This window comes from Panthera leo, chromosome D3 (assembly GCF_018350215.1).
Source record: "Panthera leo isolate Ple1 chromosome D3, P.leo_Ple1_pat1.1, whole genome shotgun sequence".
Classification (NCBI taxonomy): domain Eukaryota; kingdom Metazoa; phylum Chordata; class Mammalia; order Carnivora; family Felidae; genus Panthera; species Panthera leo.
The window spans coordinates 12,491,295-12,510,723 of record NC_056690.1 but is presented as its reverse complement, the minus strand read 5'-3'; the positions used below and the strand labels follow the sequence as shown (position 1 = coordinate 12,510,723).

Sequence of the window (19,429 nt, the reverse complement as noted above, 5' to 3'; positions counted from 1 at the left end):
AGGGGTAGAAGCCAGAGCAGCACCGTTGGAGGGGGGCGGCGGGAGGGGGGGGGATGTCAGGGAGCGGAGCCAGGAGGAGGCCTGGGGAGGAAACGGATCAATGCGCTGCAGAATGGAAGGCATCTAATACCCTATTATTGACGAGGCCAAAGCACTTTGAAGCGTGTTTCCACCGTGAGCAATTAGTCGGCGAGACCGCAGGAGTTAAGCTAACACTGCCAGCCCCCCCCCCCCCATCTCCCCTTCCTCCCCGCGAGCTGTTGGATGACACTTTCATTTGGTCGCGAGCCCCCGCAGCAGTGGCGCCAGCCTGCAGCCGTAATGGGGCCCATCCGAGGCAGACCAAATGCTCCAGCCTCCCAGAAGGCCCCCGCCGCCCCCCACCTGCCCCGGCCCCCCGCCCCGGCCGCCCGCGCCCCTGCTCCCGGGTAACAGAATCCAGTCGACGCGGAGTCTGTCTGCGCGCCTGCGAGCTGCCCAAATTGATTGTAATGGTTTTATCGCGCGCAGAGAGACCTGGCTGTTTTCTCGCCTCTGCTGTCGGCTCGCATAAACGCCCGGGCAGGAGGAAGTGGGTCCTCCGCGGAGCAGTGGATCGGATGAAAGGCAACTTTTGTTTGTTGGCCAGAAGCTCGCAGGCTCCCCTGCCGCCCCCGTCTCCAGCCCGGTTTCGAGGCTGTTTCTCTCCCCGGGCCTCCCAGCTTGTTATGCACAGGAGAGAGGCTCTGCAAACCGCCCCCTCCCCTCCCCCCAAAACAGCGGGGAGGGGGCTTGCTGGGGTGGGGGGAGGGGCTCCTTCCTGGAGCCAGTGCTGGGTTCCTCTCTAAGGGCTGGAGTGTTTGGGGAAGAGGGTTCCGACAGGGGGTGGGAGAGAGGCTTGGGCAAGGTGACACAGGAAGCACCTGGAAGAGGGAGAGGGGAAGCTCGGCCCCGTCTGGCTAATGCTCGGTCTGGTCCGTGCTCTGTACCTGCCCACGTTGCTGCAGGAGAAAGACACGGGTGTAACACCTCGAGCATTGGGTATGCCCCAACCTGCCCTGGGTGACGATGCCCAGGCAGGCACCATGAGGGCAAGGATTCCTTTGCATGTTCTGGAGCTGGGGACAGGGAGGGGTAGAGTCTCTTCTCGCATTTATCCCTTCTTCTTGCTTTGGGCGGGGTTGCAAAGCCTGGGACTGAACCAGCAGATGCATGGAAGTTTCTATGTGCTCTTAAAGACTTCTTTCCTCTTCTTCTCCCATCCCTTGCCCCGTCTGCTCTGTTCCTTATTTCGTATTTCCTGTTCTCACGCGTCCCCGCATTTCTACGCTGGGGTAGGGGTGGGGGGGAGGTCAACTGTCTTAGGAGGAACTGTGGGATTTGGCTGAAGACAGCAAGCATCATAATCCCCAAGCCGAGGTGCCGACTTCTGCTTTTCACAAGAAAGGAAGGACAAGGGCTCTCCTCAGCCCCTCGGCTTTGGTGGGGGGTTCTTGCCTACGTTCTGCATGAACTCTTTGAGTCCAGCCACAAGCTGAAGGCATGATAGGAAGACCCGAGGGGCCCAGCCCTAAAGAAAAGAGGACGGGGCCAAGGTCAGAACGACCTCGCAGCAATGACCAGAATGAAGGCCAAGGCGTGAACAAGGGATGGGAGAAAAAAGCCAGGGCTCCTGCCCCCCTGTGAGCGGGACCCAGGTCTGAAGGGGCAGGTGATAAGGAGCGACTCCGTTTCTCCAAGAGGAAAGTGGGGGGGGGGGGAGGACAGGCTTTGATAATCCCAAGGGCCCGTGTGCTGTTCAGTTCTACCGTGGGAGGATTCAGAGTCGCCTGGGCTGTGTTGGTGGGAGGGCAGGCCAGCGTTCATCTGAAAGCGGGGGAATGGGTGTGGGCAGCTGGGCCGAGTGAAGGCTCACGGGGTGGGCTTCTCGCCCCTGAGTTGATCAAGGCGTCACTCTCAGAGCCGTGTGGGGAGCCGCGCTGTCCCGGGAACGGGGCTGGGGAACACGGGGGTCTACGCCCAGGGAGAGTGGGTGAGCTGTGTTCCCCAGTCTCGGACCCAGCTCCCCTCTAACTCCCCAAGCAGCGTGGGCAGAGCCTTCTGGACCCAGAAACTGGCTGAGGCGAGGAGTGCGTGAGCTCTTTCCATCCCACGAAACACCCAGGGAAGGGGGAAATGACCGCGTGACTCAGTTTCCCGGAGCTGCCACAACCACGTGCCGCGAGCGGAGTGCCTGAAACAACACAGCTTTATGCGCTCGCGGCTCTGGATGGTGGAAACCCCCAATCAAGGCGTCAGCAGGGCCACGCTCCCTCTGGAGGCCCTAGGGGAGAATCTGTTCCCCGCCTTTCCCCTAGTGTTGGGGGTTCCCGCCATCCCTTGGCCTTCCTTGGCCTCCGCTCTCTGCCTCCGTGCTCACGTGGCATTCTCCCTGTGGGTCTTCCCCCCACCCGTCTTCCTTCTTGCAAGTCTGTCTCCATGTTTTCTCTCCTCTTCCTAAAAGGACGCCAGTCGGATTGGATTCGGGTCCACCCGAAGACCTCATCTTCAGTTGATTACAGCTGCAAACGCCTTATTTCCAAACGAGGCCGTATTCACGAGGGGTTAGGGCTACCTTTTATTGGGGGGGGTACACAATTCAACCCATAAAAGTCTGGAAGAAAGAAGTCCACCGTGGAAGGGGTATATGCATTGATTGGCACCTGCCAAGGAGTTGAGCAGACTTAAAGGGCCCCGCGTCACGTCCCACGGGCCTGTCTCTGAACAAGGGGCCGCTCTCTGCAAGCTTAGACTCAAGTTGATGGCATTCTGCTCAAGCACGTGTCACACCCTCTATACAGCTGCAGGGCCTGCTTGGGCCAGCAGCACCAGGAGCCCAAAAACCGACGGGGCCGGGGGTGGGGGGGACCAACCGATGGGAGGGTCCAGTAAGGGCTGGGGCTAAATTCCTTACTAGGTCCTCTGAAGGGACACCTCTGGGATGCATTCCATATACTTCTAAGATGTTCCAGTGGAACCGAAATCTCATCGTCCACCGTGGCTCCCTGAGTGATGGCTTATCTTGGCTTCTCCTTCTTGCTTGTCCCACTCTTTCTACTCCCTTGAGCCTGATCCTGGGATCACCCTGACCTCCCCCCCGCCCCCGATGGCTCCCATCTCGCCCCCACCGCCATTAAAACTACCTGTTTCCAAGTCTCAGACTCAACTTCTGGTGGATCCCAAACCAAGAGAGACATGGACCCTGGAGAGAACGTGGGTTATTTATTTCCCGATCTAGGACCTAGCAACGCCCCCTTGAGCAAAGCCGATAATAAGAACATTTTCCACGTGCATCGTCTGTTTTAATCCCAACACCGTAGTGGGTTGGTTTGTGTACCCCTCAAAGATATAGATCCACATTCTGACTTCTGAAACCTCTTAACATGGTCTTATTTGGGAAAAGCGCAGTTAGAAATAAGCTGAAGACCTGAGATGAGAGCATAGCATAGCGTTGGATCAATGACAGGTGTCGTTCACTGAGACAAAATAAAAGACGCAGAGGGGAGAGGCACAGCCAGAGGAGAAGGTGATGGGTGATGTCCAGGTGGAGGCAGAGAACGAAGCGAAATGTATATAAACCCAGAAACGCCAAAGACTGCTGGCTGGCTCTCACCCAACCGTAGGAGAGAGGCACGATCTCCCTCGCAGCCCTCGGAAGGAACCAACCCTTGATCTCTGATGTCTGGCCTCCAGAACTGTGACAGGATCAGTTTCTGCTGTTTGAAGCCACCCCATTCGTGGTAGCTTGTGACGATAGCCCTAGGAAATGAATTCTACACGTTAGTTATTGCCATATTAATATTCCACATGGGAAACAGAGGTTCAGGGAATTTACTTCACATGCCTGAGTAGCTGGGGGGGGGGGGGGGGAGTAAAATCTGGATTTAAATCCTGCTCTGTGTAGCTCAAAACCCTTCCCTCAAACATTCTTCTAGACCTTTTTCCTCCTCAGAGAAGTTACTGCATTTCCTCTGTGTTTTGGAGAGACTCCAGAGGCCCAAGAAGTTCTAGTTAGGGCCCAGGTGGCAAAGGGCATGGACAGGGAAGACCATGAATAAATTTGGCAAATGAGGCCTCCTCTGGGCGCTCTGAGCTGTATCCGGGGAGGACAAAGGCCCAGGAGCTGACTCTGAGGGCCTGCAAATTTCAAAAGTAGGGGCCAGGAACTTGTGAGTATTTAAGTTAACGTAACCTCAATCATCTCTGGAGGCCCATTGAACTAGGAGGCTTAGAATTATTTTTGGCCGCCAATATGGCAGGCCTTTGGGCCTTTGCAGTACAGAGGTCCTCTGCAAGTGAGATTTCAGAGGGAGAGCTCACCGAGGGGGTGGGGGAAGGGCCGGACAGTGAGGCAAGCTGCGACGTGACCAGAGGCCCGGAAGGAAGCAGGCACAGGTTGGGAGTTGAACTTGGAAAATAAAGTGTGATTTCAGCTTCTCGCGGACAGACAACTTGGCCCCGTGAAGCAACGACTGTGCAGCCGTGTGGCCCGCGGCCAAGCCAGCTGGACTCCGGGGGCAGAGACTCTTCACTACATCTCCGTAATGGGCTGCACGGAATAAAGGGGATTGAGTAGTGAAAGGGAAAGTTTCGCTGAAAGGAAAGTCTTTCTCAACGTTGGTGTGTGAGTCAACGGAGAATCCGACTTCTAAGTGCAAAAGGCGGGACCGCGGTCCCCAAAGGATAGGCTCCCTTCGTAACGGATTCATGAAGTGAGTTCTGCGTGTTTAACATGGTGTCTTTTCAAATGAGAGAAATAGCATACTTTGGGGGGGGGGGGGGGACATCGTTGCACAGAAGTGCATAATCAGAAAGACAGAATGGTGTCTTTCAAACTCTACCTTCCAGGGAAGATGAGAGACGGTGCACAAACTGGTCGCAAAGAAGAGACACGTGTGCTTCGCCCAAGCCCTTGCTGTCAAACAGACACCACACGTCGTTGCCTCTCCTTCTGCTGCCCGTGGCAGACATCACTAATCTATCACCGCTACTCTTTCCTTCCGACTCCCGTTAAGGTCTCGTTCCTGAAGACGTTAAAGGAGGCAGGCACTACCAGAGGTGACATGAGAGATGGAATTGCCTGACCCTGTAGCCCTTAGGTGTTGAGGGTTTATTTCGGAGACGGGCAGGGAAGTAGGGCAGCATAGACATGCTTGTAACTCCGTGATTTTAAGACCAACATATGGGGCAAGCCTCCAGAGGAACTGGACCAATGGATCATTTCCAGTTGGGTTCAGGAATCACTCTAACTCTTTCCTTTGCATCTCTGATTCATACCAAGAGGAGGGGAAATTGAGAGAGAGAGAGGGAGGGAGGGAGGGAGTCCAATTGGGATAATTTGTCACCAACCAATACGGTGTACCTTTAGAGGACAGACCGTCTCTAAGACAACGTTCAGATGGCTGGCTCCTATTACGAACAGCCTTTTGTGACATGCTCTTAGCTCAAATGGCAATGTTCAAATCTCACGGTCAGCAAACTTTCTGCAAGGGGCAAAGTAGTCAATAGTTTAGGCTTTGTGGGCCGTGCAGTGTCTGTCACGGTGATTCAGCTGTGTCATCGGAATGCAAAAGCATTCACAGATACCACATAAACCCATGAGCGCTGTTGTGTTTCAATAAAACTTTATTTACAAAGCCGAGCGCCTGCAGCCAATGGTCTCCAACCCTGTTTGAACTGATCAGTGGTGGCTGAGTTAGCAGGGTCAGAGAGCACAATGATGACAACTTAATGCAGAAGAAACTGTGTCCTTCTCAGAAGAAAACTCTACTCTGCACGTGTTGAGTATTTCATGAACTCTCTGGAGTCAGTAGCTGTTGTCATGCTTCTCATGTACAGGTTCTAGGAGATCTGGTGGTCTTCAGTGAACTAAAGTACATTTATCTTTTTTTCCCAATGTTTATTTATTTATTTTGGGAGACAGAGAGAAAGTGGTGGGGGGGGGGGCAGAGAGAGAGAGAGGGAGAGAGAGAATTCCAAGCAGGCTCCCTGCTGACAGTCTGCAGCCTGACACAGGGCTCCCTTCCATGAACTGTGAGATCACGACCTGAGCTGAAATCAAGAGTCAGATGCTTAGGGGCACCTGGTGGCTCAGTCGGTTAAGTGTCCAACTTGGGCCCAGGTCACCATCTCCCGGTTTGTGAATTCAAGCCCTATGTTGGGCTCTGTGCTGACTGCTCAGAGCCTAGAGCCTGCCTCGGATTCTGTGTCTCCTTCTCTCTCTGCCCCTCCCCTACTCACGCTCTGTTTCTTTCTCTCTCAAAAATAAATAAACATTAAAAAAAAAAAAAAGAGTCAGATGCTTAGCCGTCAGAGCCACCCAAACGCCCCTAAATTACATTTAACTTTGACTTTTTTTCTGGAGCCCTCCTCCTATGACCGTGTCCTTGTTGTATATAATAGCGATAGAAAAGTTGTGGCATGCCTACTGTGATTCCCCATTGCCTCACCCATGGCAGACATCACTAATCGATCACAAGACTCTAATCGATCACGGAGTCCATGCATGCCCCAATGTCCTTCTTAACGTAAAGCCGTCGCAACCAATCACTCAGAGGTGGCCCTCAAACCAAAATATGTTTGCTACGCTAGGAAGAAGGAGAGAGTAGAAACAGAAAATGTTTGCTGATAGACAAAGTCCCAAATGGCATTCAAACTGGGAATCCCAGCTCCTCCATACCCCTGGGCTGAGATCCTGCTTTAACAGACTTACAGTAAACAAACCCAGGACGCATTAAAAAAAAAAAAAAAATCTCCCTGCCAAGTTGTTCAGGATTTTCCTCATTTCAGCAGATGGTCTCATTCTTGTCACTCTCGAGGGGTCCTCGAAGCTGCGATCCAGCTGCTTCCTGGGGGAGCGTTTGGGTGGAGTCTGGCAAATCCTTCCAGCTGAAGCTGGGAGGAACATTTCAGCACAGATATTTGTGACCCGTCCCAAAGTTCCAGAGTTTGAAGCCAGACCCGTGATACAGTCAGGGCTCCCATGCATCAGGCTCAGAGCCCGGGTGAGCAGCCCCCCACCCCCACCCCGACTTTCTCCTGTTGCTGGGACACCCTCTGTTCCGGGGCCACCAAGTAGAAATGGCACCTGGAGAGACACCACTCTTTACGTTTCCCCCTCCGGTCACCACCTTCCAGCTCACGTTGGCGAGAGGAGGAGAAACGGGCTTTTAACACCATCCGGTGACCCTCTGTAAGCACCTTCTCCCGCATTTGATCTAACAAGGTGGGGACAGGTCAGTTCTGGCCTTGCAAGAGCGAAAGCCTTGTCAACAGGCGGTTCGAGCCGCGTGGGAACGGGGGTAATCGGAGGCCCGGCTGGCCGGGGCAGCCAGAGAGCTCGCCTGGAAAATATTTCAGGAGAAGCTGTCACGGGCATTCTAAGTGCCGACAAGATGCGTCAGGGAAATCCATCGAGTGCTTTTAGGAAGCAGCCATTTTCTCGTGCAGAATCTTGCTGGCTTTCCAGTTAGGGGCCCAGAGGGAGTTGGCTGGCATTGAAGAACCATCCAGAAGAATTGGAGCGGCAACTGGGGCGGGGAGGGAGCTGCATCTCTGGGGCTGGAACGAGGACTTACCTGATCTGCTCTCATTCTCTCCTCCCTGACTTTGCCGATGCGCGGACCAAAGGATTTTGCACCACGGTCCCCTATCTGCAAAGATGGGGCAGTGGTTAAGAGCCTGGGTTTAGATCTGTGCTTCTTGGGATTGAGTCCCAGACATGCTACTTACTGGCTGGGTGACATCTGGAGGGTTATTCACCCTCTCTGGGTCTTGGTTTCTTCATCTTGTAAAATGGTGATAATCCCAGTGCATGACTGATGAGGTTATGACGGATAAAAGAGTTAATTCCAGGAAAGGGCTCCGAACCCATGATCAACACCGTGGGGTTTCATTTGGTGTCTCTTTGTGTTGTTTTTTTTGTTTTTTTTTTTTTGAAGTCAAGCTTATCAACATGTAATCTACATCCAGTAAAATACGCCCTTCCACTGGTGACTTCACTGATGAATGAGTTCCAACAAATATTTATGAGGATGTCATAAATATCCATGTGGATGTCTTGACCTCCAGACTCAAGACGCAGAACACACCCATTCCCCTCACAGAGTTCCTTTGTGCTTCCTCCGCTACCCCCAAGCCTCCAGCAGCCCCTGGTCTGATTTCTGTCCCTGGACTTTCGCCGTTTCCAGAACGTCTTATAAAGGAAATCATTCCATATGCAGCCCTACGTGCCCACTTTCTTCCCCTTCGCATAAGGCTTTCTGAGGCTCGCCGGGGTTGTTGCGGGCACCAGCACTTTGTTCCTGTTCACGGCTGAGTAATATTCCATCGTAGGGAAGTTCACGCTTTGTGAGTCCATCCACGGCTTGATGGACATTGGGCTGTTTCCAGTTTGGGGTAATTATGAATGCTGCTGCCGTGGACATCCACGTGCACGTCTTTGTGTGGACAACTGTTTTCTTTCTCTTGAGTTGCACGGCTAGGTCACGTGATAAAAGTACGTTTAACTGCCCAAGAAACGGCCAACCTGTCTTCCAACGTGGCTGTGCCATTTTCCATATTCTGATCAGCAGCGTATGAAGTTCCTGTTCCTCCCCACCACCGCTCGATAGTGCCAGCTTTTTTTTTTTTTCATTTTTAAAAAAAAATTTTTTTGGTAATGTTTATTGATTTTTGACAGAGAGAGAGGCAGGATGTGAGCAGGGGAGGGGCCGAGAGAGGGGGAGACAGAGAATCTGAAGTGGGCTCCGGGCTCCGAGGCATCAGCACAGAGCCCGACGCAGGGCTCAAACTCACGGACCGAGAGGTCATGACCTGAGCCAAAATCAGATGCTTAACCGACTGAGCCACCCAGGTGCCCTTTCTTTTTTTTTTTTTTAATGTTTATTTATTTTTGAGAGAGAGAGACAGAGCATCAGTGGGGGAGAAGCAGAGAGAGAGGGAGACACAGAATCCGAAGCAGGCTCCAGGCTCCGAGGCATCGGCACAGAGCCCGACGCAGGGCTTGAACCCACGCACGGTGAGATCATGGCCTGAGCCGAAGTCAGATGCTCAACCGACTGAGCCACCCAGGCCCCCCCCACTTTTTTTCCCTTTTTAACATTGCCTTTCTAGGAGGCGTTTAGTGGTGTTTTGTTGCATTTTTAACCTGCATTTCCCGGTGACTGGTAACGATGAGCATCCTCTCCTGTGCTTCTTTGGCAAACACATCTCTGCTTCGGTGAGCTTGGGCTTTTTTAGGAGCGAGGACAGCCACCCACCCCTTGTTCTCCGTTGTCATTTCTGCTTGTTTGGCATTCTTGTGTCTAGAGTGACCGGCGAGCCTGTGTGTTTGAAGGTCCCAGGTTGGGAATGGTGTCCGTTCCTCGGATTCCTTTCCATCTCTGCGTCCTGCAGGGTGGGCTTCTTTGGTGGGCTCCCCCGGGGCAGCCGCTGGACGCTCCTGGGCTTCTGTTCTGAGGAGAGATGGCATCTCGGCCCCAGGAAACTCGAGCACAGCAGGAACAAACACCTACTTCCCTCCCAGCTTTCCCAGCCAGGAGTTTCTGTAGCTGTTGGCTATCTAAGAGCCAATCACTGTGGCCAGGGCTTGGAAACAGAGACTGCCTGGCTAATATACCTAATTATACGCCTGTCCTTAGGGCTGGTGGAAGGAGCCCAAGCTGACCTCAGGGACTTAGGGTGGGGGACAACTGGATCCAACGGCACCATAGGACTGAGCCCGTGGGGCCGAGTCCTGTGCTTTAGAAGGCTCTGTCCCTCTTTGGTTTGTGCCCCTTCCCGCAGGTGGAAATGTCCACGAAGCCAAGGGGGAGCTTTGCTCTGGGTATCTGGAACCCCTAAATTCCATGGTCTAATGGCTTCATCTCTCCCTCCAGGGCATGCACAGACCTCTTTCTGTGTCTGTCTTCCCAGCCGATGCTGATGCTCCTGGAGGAGACCGAGGGGCAGTTGGTAGGGGGTGGTGGGGATCGGATGGAATTTGGATGTATAATCTAGGAGGTCCATGTGTGTGCCCTTGAGTCCTTGGGGTGTGGGAGGCGGTGGGGGGGTGGGCGGGGGGGAAGGACGGGTGGAGTATCCTAGACCACCAGAGAGTCTAAGGGGGTTTGGCAAGGCCATGAGAGAAAGTCCTTGAGCCGAAGCTGGCCGTCACTGGAGTCCCGTGTCTCCCGGGAACAGACCTGTCACAGTGTCTCTGCCATTTGCAGCCACGGTTGGGGGCAGGCAGTCCTGGGAAATGTGACCTCCGAGCAGGTGCACAGATGGATGTGAGGACGCAGCGCTGGGACCCTCAGTCGATTTCATTGCTTGTGGTTAGAGGTCTTCAAGATGCCTGTTCAGGGTCTCCGCTCCCTGAGACCCCAAGCATGACGGATGGGCCTGCCCTGATCCCCAGTGAAGGGGCAGTTACTGGAAAAGGGAGGAGTGGGTACTGGGAGTCTTGCAAAGACCACTGGGGACCTAGGACACTGAGGATGACAAATCTGAGACAGCCTCGCCCTTGGCAATGTTGCCCCGAACACGTCTCCACTGGGCACATTAGCACTACCAATCACCTTGACCAATGAAACAACGCGCCCCAGGGTCTCGTCTTCTCTCCGGTGGAGGTTCGAGTAAGCGCTTACCCTCCCTAGCCTGTGACCCACCAGGGAATCTTGTTAAAACGCGGGTTGTGAACCCGCAGGTCTGAGCAGGGGCGAGTGGGGGGGGTGGGCACGGTGCTCATGTCTTAGCTCCCAGGGCGCCCCCCTGCTGCAGATGCGTGGAGGCCACGCCTGGAGCATCCAGGGGACGAAGTAGGTGCCCGATGAAAGGTAGCTACGATCACCACCGCGATTTCCCCAGAAGAGGGCTGCGTAGATCCGCTCGCCCCCCCCCCCCACCCCCACCCGGACATTTCCCAACGGGGTCATTTCTGCAGAGCGGTCGGCAACTGAGGAACAATGAGGTGACACGAGGCGGTGGCCCAAAAGGAGGCTGATGGTGGACACGTGCTTCCCTCGGCAGGTGTGGGGAGAGCGGGACCAGCTGCAGGGGAAACCTCTTAATTGGTGAGGGAAGTCACCCGGCTTAAACAGGATGCAGGCAGAAGGCCCCATCCAGGCTCCGCCGTGGCCTTGGGGTTCTGGCCGCGAGGAGCGAAGGAAAAGTGGTGTCGGGAGGTCAAGCCTTCCCTCAGGGCTGAGCTGCTGTCACCGGACTTTCCATTCCAGGAGGGCGTCCCCCTAGGCAGGGATTCTTCCAGAAGCACGCGTGTGCGTTCAATCCTGCGATGGCACCTGCCACCGGACGGTGAGTCTCACAGATCAAAACAAAGGTTCTCTATCAGTTTCTGGAGGCCGGAAATACGGAATCGGTATTGCGGGGTCAAGGTCAAGGGGTCGGCGAGGCCTCCTCTGGAGACTCTGGGGCGGATCCGTTCCGCGCCTCTCCCAGCTTCCGGGGGCTGCCCGGCTCGCATCATCAACCGTCCCGAGCGGCAGGACCGGCATTTTCAAGGCTCTCTTCTCCAACATCACATCGTCTTCTCGTCTGTGTGTGGAACATCTCCCTCTGCCTCCCTCTTGTAATTGATGTGTTCAGGACCCCCCCCCCCAGATAATCCGGGTTGATCTCCCCATCTCACGATCCTCACTTGAATCACATATGTAAAGACCCCCCTCCCTTTTCCCCAGAAGGTAACATTACAGGTGCCAGGGATAACGATGTGGCTATCTCGGGAGGGGGACATTTCAAAGCCCGCCGCATTATCTGTCTCCCCCCTCTAGGATATAAACTGTGAAGGCAGCGGTTTTGTGCCTCTTGTTCGAAATGCTGGCCTCGGTGCCTATCACAGTTCCCGGCATACAGTAGGGGCTTGATAAATGTTTGTCAAATGAATGAATCAGTGAATGGCTTTGTAAGCCAGAGGGATAGGGGCTTGCTGTTTAAAAAACATTTTTTTTAACGTTTATTTATTTTTGAGACAGAGAGAGACAGAGCATGAACGGGGGAGGGTCAGAGAGAGGGAGACACAGAATCCGAAGCAGGGTCAGGGGTCCGAGCTGTCAGCACAGAGCCCGACGCGGAGCTCGAACTCACGGACTGCGAGATCGTGACCTGAGCCGAAGTCGGCCGCTCAACTGACTGAGCCACCCAGGTGCCCCAGGGCTTGCTGTTTAAAGGAAGCCTGCACGGAATCCCTTGTGAAGGGCGGTTTGATAATCTGGGTAATTGCCTTCAACTCATGCTCTGAAAAAGCAAGCTTTTCAGCATTGCATTTACTGAGTGCCACGTTCCCTCCGTATAGGGCTTGGGATGTTGCTTTTAAGAAAAGCAGCAAAGCGGGGCGCCCGGGTGGCTCAGTCGCTTCAGCGTCCGACTTCGGCTCAGGTCATGACTTCACCGTCCGTGAGTTCGAGCCCCGCGTTGGGCTCCGTGCTGACAGCTCAGAGCCTGGAGCCCGCCTCGGATCCTGTGTCTCCCTCTCTCTCTGCTCCCCACCCCCCACTCACACAGTCTGTCTCTCTCTCTCTCAAAAATAAAATAAAAACATTAAAGAGAAGAAGCAGCAGCAGCAAAGAATTGGCAAGGAGCCTTTTCTTTTGTTTCAGCCGAGTAAAAATAAAGGCCCTTAGCCAATGTCGCCCATCCCTGTGCTTTTTCACACCTAAATTTCATTGAAAGTGTCCAAATGTTGCCAAATATGGTAAAACACGGCCCTGAGTCCTGGTGACGGTGTTTGGAGCACAGGCCGCTTGAGTTCAAACCTCGGCTGTGTCAATTGGCAGCTCTGTGACCTTCAGGCAAGTTCCTTTTCTTCTTGAGCCTCAGTTTTTTCATCTGTAAAATGGGACTCGTCAGCATACTTACCTCATTAGGTTGCAGTGGGGATTTACTCTCTTGATAAATATTTATTGAGGACCTCGTGTGTGCCAGGCACTGGGTGCACAGTGCGAAGAGAAAAAGCATAGTCCCTGCCTGCCGTGAGCTTCGAGTTCTCTGGGAGACCAGGAGCGTGAGGCCTCTGCTGGGCTGGGAGACACGGTCAACGCTCAGTAGATGTTTTGGTTACTGTGATAAATAAAGAGTCGTCTCCATTTCCTTCATCGTTATTGGACACCCAGTCTGCAACTGTGATCATTTTTTTCCTACCTGTGACTTTAAAGGGGGGGGGTCATCACACGTCGGAAGTGGGGGATCGACCTGGGGTGCGGACGGAAAGCAGTCTTGTCCTCGTCAGCCAGGAGAGATGGGTGAAATTGCACTAGATTAGAGGAGAGGAGACAGAAATGACCAGGTTGGGACCCGTGATAAAGGAAGCATACGAAGGGGAGATGGGCGTCAAGAGTGTGAGCCAGCCCGGGCGGGTGATAACCTAGAAGGACTTTCCTTGCACGTGCTCTGAGCTCTGGAACTCGTCCCCGCAGGAGAGAAGCGGGCTGTGCGCGGTGCAGCAGGGACAGCGTGTGGCTTCAGCTGCAGGGGGCGCTCTGTTCCGGTCAAGGCCTTCGGGATAAGGAAATGAGAAGAAGAAACTTAGGAATGGGTCTGGCAGGGAATAGCTTTGTCTCCATTTCTCTGGGCGGTGATAACAGAACCATAGGTACAAGGCACTTTCTTTTACTGTTACTTCTTTTCTTTCTCGTATCACCTCACTGGATCAGGAGCTCCCTTAGGGGGAGGGGCTGTGCCTCTCTCGGTCTTAGTAAGCACTTATACTAGGAATACATTTGGCTATGATTAAGAGAAAGCTCAACTCTTATGTGGCTTAAATAAACCGTGGTTTGTTTTCCTTACGTAACAAGAGATCCAGAAGGAGATGGACGTTGGAATTCGTTTAGCAGCCCCAGTATTCCTCTGTGATCTTTTCAGTTTGATTCATGCTTAATGCCTCATGGTCACAAGATAGCTGCTCTGCCTCCAGGCATTACATCTGCTTCCTAGGCTAAAAGGGGAGGGAAGGGACAGAAAGGGCTCACCTAGCCACTCTCATCCCCATATTTATCAGGAAAGGAACTCTTTTTAACAGATATCTGCTTAAATCCCATTGGCCCGAATGGAGCCCCAGAGCCAGCAGGGAAGACTGGGGAATAAAGTGTTATCTTTTATATATATATATATATATATATATATATATATATATATATATGTATATGTGTGTGTATATATATATATATATATATATATATATATATATATATATATTACAACATTATAACTGTACAGAAAGCCCAAATGGGACGGAGGTTGGGAACAGGCCTTGAGAATGAATGAAAAAAGGAAGGAATTGGAAATTGTCTTGAGGATGAATGAATGAGTTGTTTGGTGACTGAAGAAGCCCAGAGTCCCTGTGCCCAGAGTAGCGGTTTGCGATGATATCGTGTCTGTCTGATGCCCACAAAAATATCTGCGGATCACGAAGTAATTAAGATCACCGGACATTAGTTACCAAGAAGAATATGGGCACTGGGTGATGTTTGATTTTAGTAACAGGCATTTGCTCATTCATATTAAATGACTCTTCAGGGTGGGTCCCTCTTCAACTTGGACAAGAAGGGCTTACTTTGGTGCATACAGGGCTCTCGAAGATGCCATCGGGGATGTCGGCAACGACGCAAGGGACATGGAGGGCTATCGGGTGTCTCTAAAGTAAAAGGAGGCAGTGCTCGGGGACCCTGTCTTGCTTTCAATCTTAATTAGTTCTCCTTTGTCCTTGCCCCAGCTTTCAGAGTTAGCCAGTGTTTTGCCCTTGAGCCTTGAGTCCTTGCAAAGGCAGGATGGAAGTTCAATTGGATTGAATTGGGGCATCTCTGCCCACCAGCTCCTTCTCCCCGGCCCTTGGGGATGGATGTTTAGCCAAGACCTTGTCCAACGGGGGCATCTTGGTCCAACAGCCTCTTGTGGGAGGCCCTCGGGGATGAGGACCTGGCCACTTGTCCAGAAATGGAAACAGGGAAGTGTGACCTTGGCCAAGTTCCTTGACTTCTCTGAGCCTCGGCCTCTTCCTCCGCATCGCTTGCTCTGAAATTCGGGCGAGACAATGTATCTGGAGCATTATTATAATTATGATGCTCTTAGTTGGGAAAACCTGGGTTGGGATGTATGATCAGTTTAGTTTATTTTTTAGCTACAGTTTTCTCATGTGTAAAATGGACGTCGGTAGAGCCTTCCGGGGTGGTGGGGAGTTAGAAATTACACGCTGAACAATCCTGTTGGTGCAGGGAAGGGGGTATGTGAGGGATGAATGAATGTCCGACCAAGACTAAGCAGGAAGATGGGATTCAGGATGAGCCGGGACATCGAGGGCTCCGGCCGGGGCAGGTGCTGGTGAGTCGCCAGCCTGGGTCAGAGGGCAGGCATCGGGGGCTGTGTCCTGGGAAGGAGGAGGGGGTCCTGGTGAGCCCAGGCAGGGCTCTGAGATCAGATCTTCTACCTGGACAATGGCGAGGCTCTGGGCAGAAGGGCATACGATGGGGGTCTGCGGGGTAGCGCGTATGCCTCCCCAGATCCACGGGGGGTCCCAGTTCAAGAAGGTCAAGCGTGCCAGGGCTCCAGCCTGGAATTTCGACCCTGCTCTCATCGCCCACTGCCTGTTTGACTTCACGCTATTTAGTCTTCCTGAACTTGGGATCGTCATCTCTTCCTGGGGAACAGCAACCATTAAAAAAAATTTTTTTTAATGTTCATTTATTTTTGAGAGAGAGAAAGAGGCAGAGGCGTGAGCAGGGGAGGGGCCGAGAGAGAGGGAGACACAGAATCCGAAGCAGGCTCCAGGCTCCGAGCTGTGAGCGCAGGGCCCGATCAGGGGCTCAAACTCACGATCGGAACCGTGAGATCATGACCTGAGCTGAAGTTGGATGCTTTGCGGACCGAGCCACCCAGGCGCCCCGAAGAGCGACCATTTTTAAAAGCTAAGTGCTCCTGGTTACTTACATTGTATCTTACAGTGTGTCAGTTCTCTGCCCTTCCCGTGAACCCCTTTGAAGCTCTCTGCAGCCCCGCAAAGCTGATACTTTTATACTTTTATTATCTTTCTTTGCCGAATGAAGACCCTAAGGCACAGAGCAAGATCCGTGACAGCAACTGGTATGTCAGCTCAGGCAGGACGATGAGAGAGAAGCCCAAAGCTTTGCTACTCGTTTTTCAACAAATAATCACACACTGCTGGTGGGAACGCAAATAGGAGCAGCCGCCCCGGAAAACAGGGTGGAGGGTCCTCAAAAAATTAAAAATAGATCTACCCTATGACCCAGCAATGGCACTGCTAGGAATTTACCCAAGGGACACAGGAGTACTGATGCATAGGGGCACATGTATCCCAATGTTTATAGCAGCGCTCTCAACAATAGCCAAATTACGGAAAGAGCCTAAATGTCCATCAACTGACCAACGGATAAAGAAGATGTGGTTTATCGATACAATGGAATACTACTTGGCATTGAGAAAGTATGAAATCTGGCCATTTGTAGCAACGTGGATGGAACCCGAGTGTATTATGCTGAGTGAAATAAGTCAGGCAGAGAAAGACAGGTATCATATGTTTTCACTCATATGTGGATCTTGAGAAACTTAACAGAAGAGCCTGGGGGAGGGGAAGGGGGAAAAATAGTTACAAACAGAAAGGGAGGGAGGCAAACCATCGGAGACTCTTAAATACAGAGAACAAACTGAGGGTTGATGGGGGTTGGGGGGGGCAGGGGAAAGTGGGTGATGGGCCTGGAGGAGGGCACTTGTTGGGATGAGCACGGGGTGTTGTCCGTAAGCGATGAATCACGGGAATCTGCCCCCAAAACCAAGACATACACTGTAAACACTGTATGTCAGCCAATTTGACAATAAATTATATTTTAAAAAACCCCACACAAATAATTGCACAAACAATACCCTGTGAGCAAAGGGGATACATTTTTAGAGAGAAATGTACAGGATGACCCAGAATTCCCGGTTGGGGGCAGAGGTAGAAAGGGAGGCCGTTACATGGTGACAGCAACTTTTTCCTTCAGGCACCGGATGTCCCTGCGTTTCTGGTTGCAATGCTCCATTTTTCAGGTGGGAACACTGAGGCTCGGAGGTAGTGTGGGAGCTGGTCATTCATCGGGCACCTTGCAGAGCCCCCACCGCCTGCCCGAGGCCCTGCCCGTGGCTCCCACCCCCGCCACCCACGGTCACATCTGCAGGAAGCCACACTTCCCACGGGGCGGCTCCCAGCAGGGACTGTGGGCTGCGGCGATACGGAGGCAGGCCCATTTCCTGGGACACACAGGACGGCTCCAGAAGCCAACCCAGACTCAAGAAACCCAGGCGCCTCGGGGCAGCTCCCATAGACGGCAGGTGAGTCTGGCTACCCTCCTAGCCCAGCCCCCCCTCCTCCCCTCCGCTCAGGGTCAGACTTGATTTCCATCCGACTGGCCCCCAGCCTTTCATGATTTTCCCTCCCAGGCCTTCCCCCTAAAATAAACAAGTCCTTGGGCGGTTACTCTCTCCTGGGGACCCACATCACGGAGGACCCGAGCTAACCCAGCCCAGTGGAGACTGAACCACATCCCGGCTGGAGGCGGCTTTCTTTCCGCTCCGAATTCATTAAGACTTAAACAGAAGCCTTGAATGCCTTCCCCCAAAGTCCACACTTCGCAGCGGGAGCAGCGGCCGACGACAAACAGCGACGTGTGTCGGGAGGAAGGCTGTGTGTATCCAGATCACGAGTGAATCTTCCGAAGGGGCTTTTTTGAAAACTTGCGTTGTTCTGTGGCATTTCTCCGTCGGGCTTGGGGTCCGAGGCTGGCTGGCTGCAGTCTCTGCTGGCCGAGTGAGTGACGTGGGAAGAGCCTCGGTCTCTTTACCTGTAAAATAAGGGCTGACGTTCTCCTGGACGGGTGGCTGGCAGGGGTCAGTGATGCGGTTCACGTGAAGGTTAGCGGGGCGCCTGGCTGTACGGGTGCTCAGTGAATGATGGGATGACCATGACCATCCGGGGGCAGGTTCCCAGGCTTGCGTGTAAGTCACGGCCCCGGCAGCTAGTCCGCGGGCTCCCCGGGCGGCAGGCGCTGTTCTACTCACATTTGCCCGTCCTTCCCCCGGCCCGGGGCACACGGTGGGGTCGGCACCTGCTCGGTTCCTGCCGAGACTGGAGGCCAGCACGAGGTGGCCCAGTGGCTGTTCTCAGGGGGGCCGGGGGTGTCAGGTTGGGGGGTCCGCCTGTCTCTAGCAGATGCCCACCCCCGGCCCAGACCCGCCAGCTCCTTTGGGGTCCAGCCTCCACCTGACAAGGGGTTTCTTGTCCGTTCTCCGGCCTCCCCTGGGATTCGCTTCCCAGCGATCGGCAAACCCTGGAAGACAGAAGACGCTGTATTAGACACATAAATAATCCCTGGTGATTTCACAGAGAACGAACGCTTTCCTGAGGCTGTGGGACGGTCCCTGCCCAGGTTGCTCGGCTCCCAAGCTGAGGAATCGTGGTGTCGGCCGACGTGAGGTCAGGCAGGGACCCGGGGAAAGGCTCCGGTCCTGGAGCTGCGTGGCAGAGATGGGGGAAACCGAGGCACAGAGAGTGGGGAGAAGCATGTGGAAACACGCACCCCTGAGCCAATATTGAAACTAAACTGAAATCCAGAACGTGTACCTGGGAAGGCTTCTGCTTTGTGTTTTCACGTTTCTGGCTTCGTGCGAGATTTCTGAAGTGATGTGGGCGGCTCCCGAAACGCTGTAGCACGTAGGTTCCCTGGCGGGAATGGCCCGCGTCTGCCACTTTCCGCCTGGTGATCTTGGATACTTTACTCTTAAAAAAAAAAAAAAATGTTATTCATTTATTTTGAGAGAGAGAGAGAGAGAGAGACATGCACAAGTGGGGGGAGGGGCAGAGAGAGGGAGAGAGAGAATCCCAAGCAGGCTCCACGCTGTCACCGCAGAGCCAGGCGCGGGGCTCGACCTCGTGAACCGTGAGACCGTGACCCGAGCTGAAACCAGGAGTCCACGCCTAACCGACGGAGCCACCCAGGCGCCTCCATAGTTTACTCCTTTAAGACTCAGTTTCCACATCTGTGAAATGGGTTGAGATGTGAAGGGAGTCAAACTTGCTGAACACGTTTAGGCAGGGATTAAGTGAATCGATGTTTGTAAGGAACTGGGGACATATGAAATGCCCAATTAAATAACTAATAAGGAGTGATTAGGCTTATTACCACCGCCGCCTGGCCCTCCGTCACACTGTCACCTCCCGCTGTCTTCTCCATTCAGGGGAGACTCCCATCTGTCCTCTGACTTGGCTTCTCTCTCTTCTTTTTGCCTCCCAGCTGACCTCTTGGAAATGCTACTGGCTTTACCTTAAAAATATATCCAGGACCTTCCCACTGTCCTTCCATGGTGGTCTCCCTTGGATTATTTCCTAAATCTGGGGTCGAAAAAACTTACTCCCCCCCCCCCCCCGGTG

The 19,429-nt window shown here is 53.4% G+C and overlaps 1 long non-coding RNA gene across 1 annotated transcript in view; it reads left to right on the top strand.

Moving 5' to 3' along the window:
- The first annotated feature begins 17,250 nt into the window (after window positions 1–17,250).
- LOC122203884 overlaps window positions 17,251–19,429 on the top strand; it is a 44,269-nt gene continuing 42,090 nt past the window's right edge. The window contains exon 1 of the long non-coding RNA XR_006195383.1: window positions 17,251–17,334. This is a non-coding gene — a long non-coding RNA (uncharacterized LOC122203884). The remainder of the gene's footprint in view (window positions 17,335–19,429) is intronic.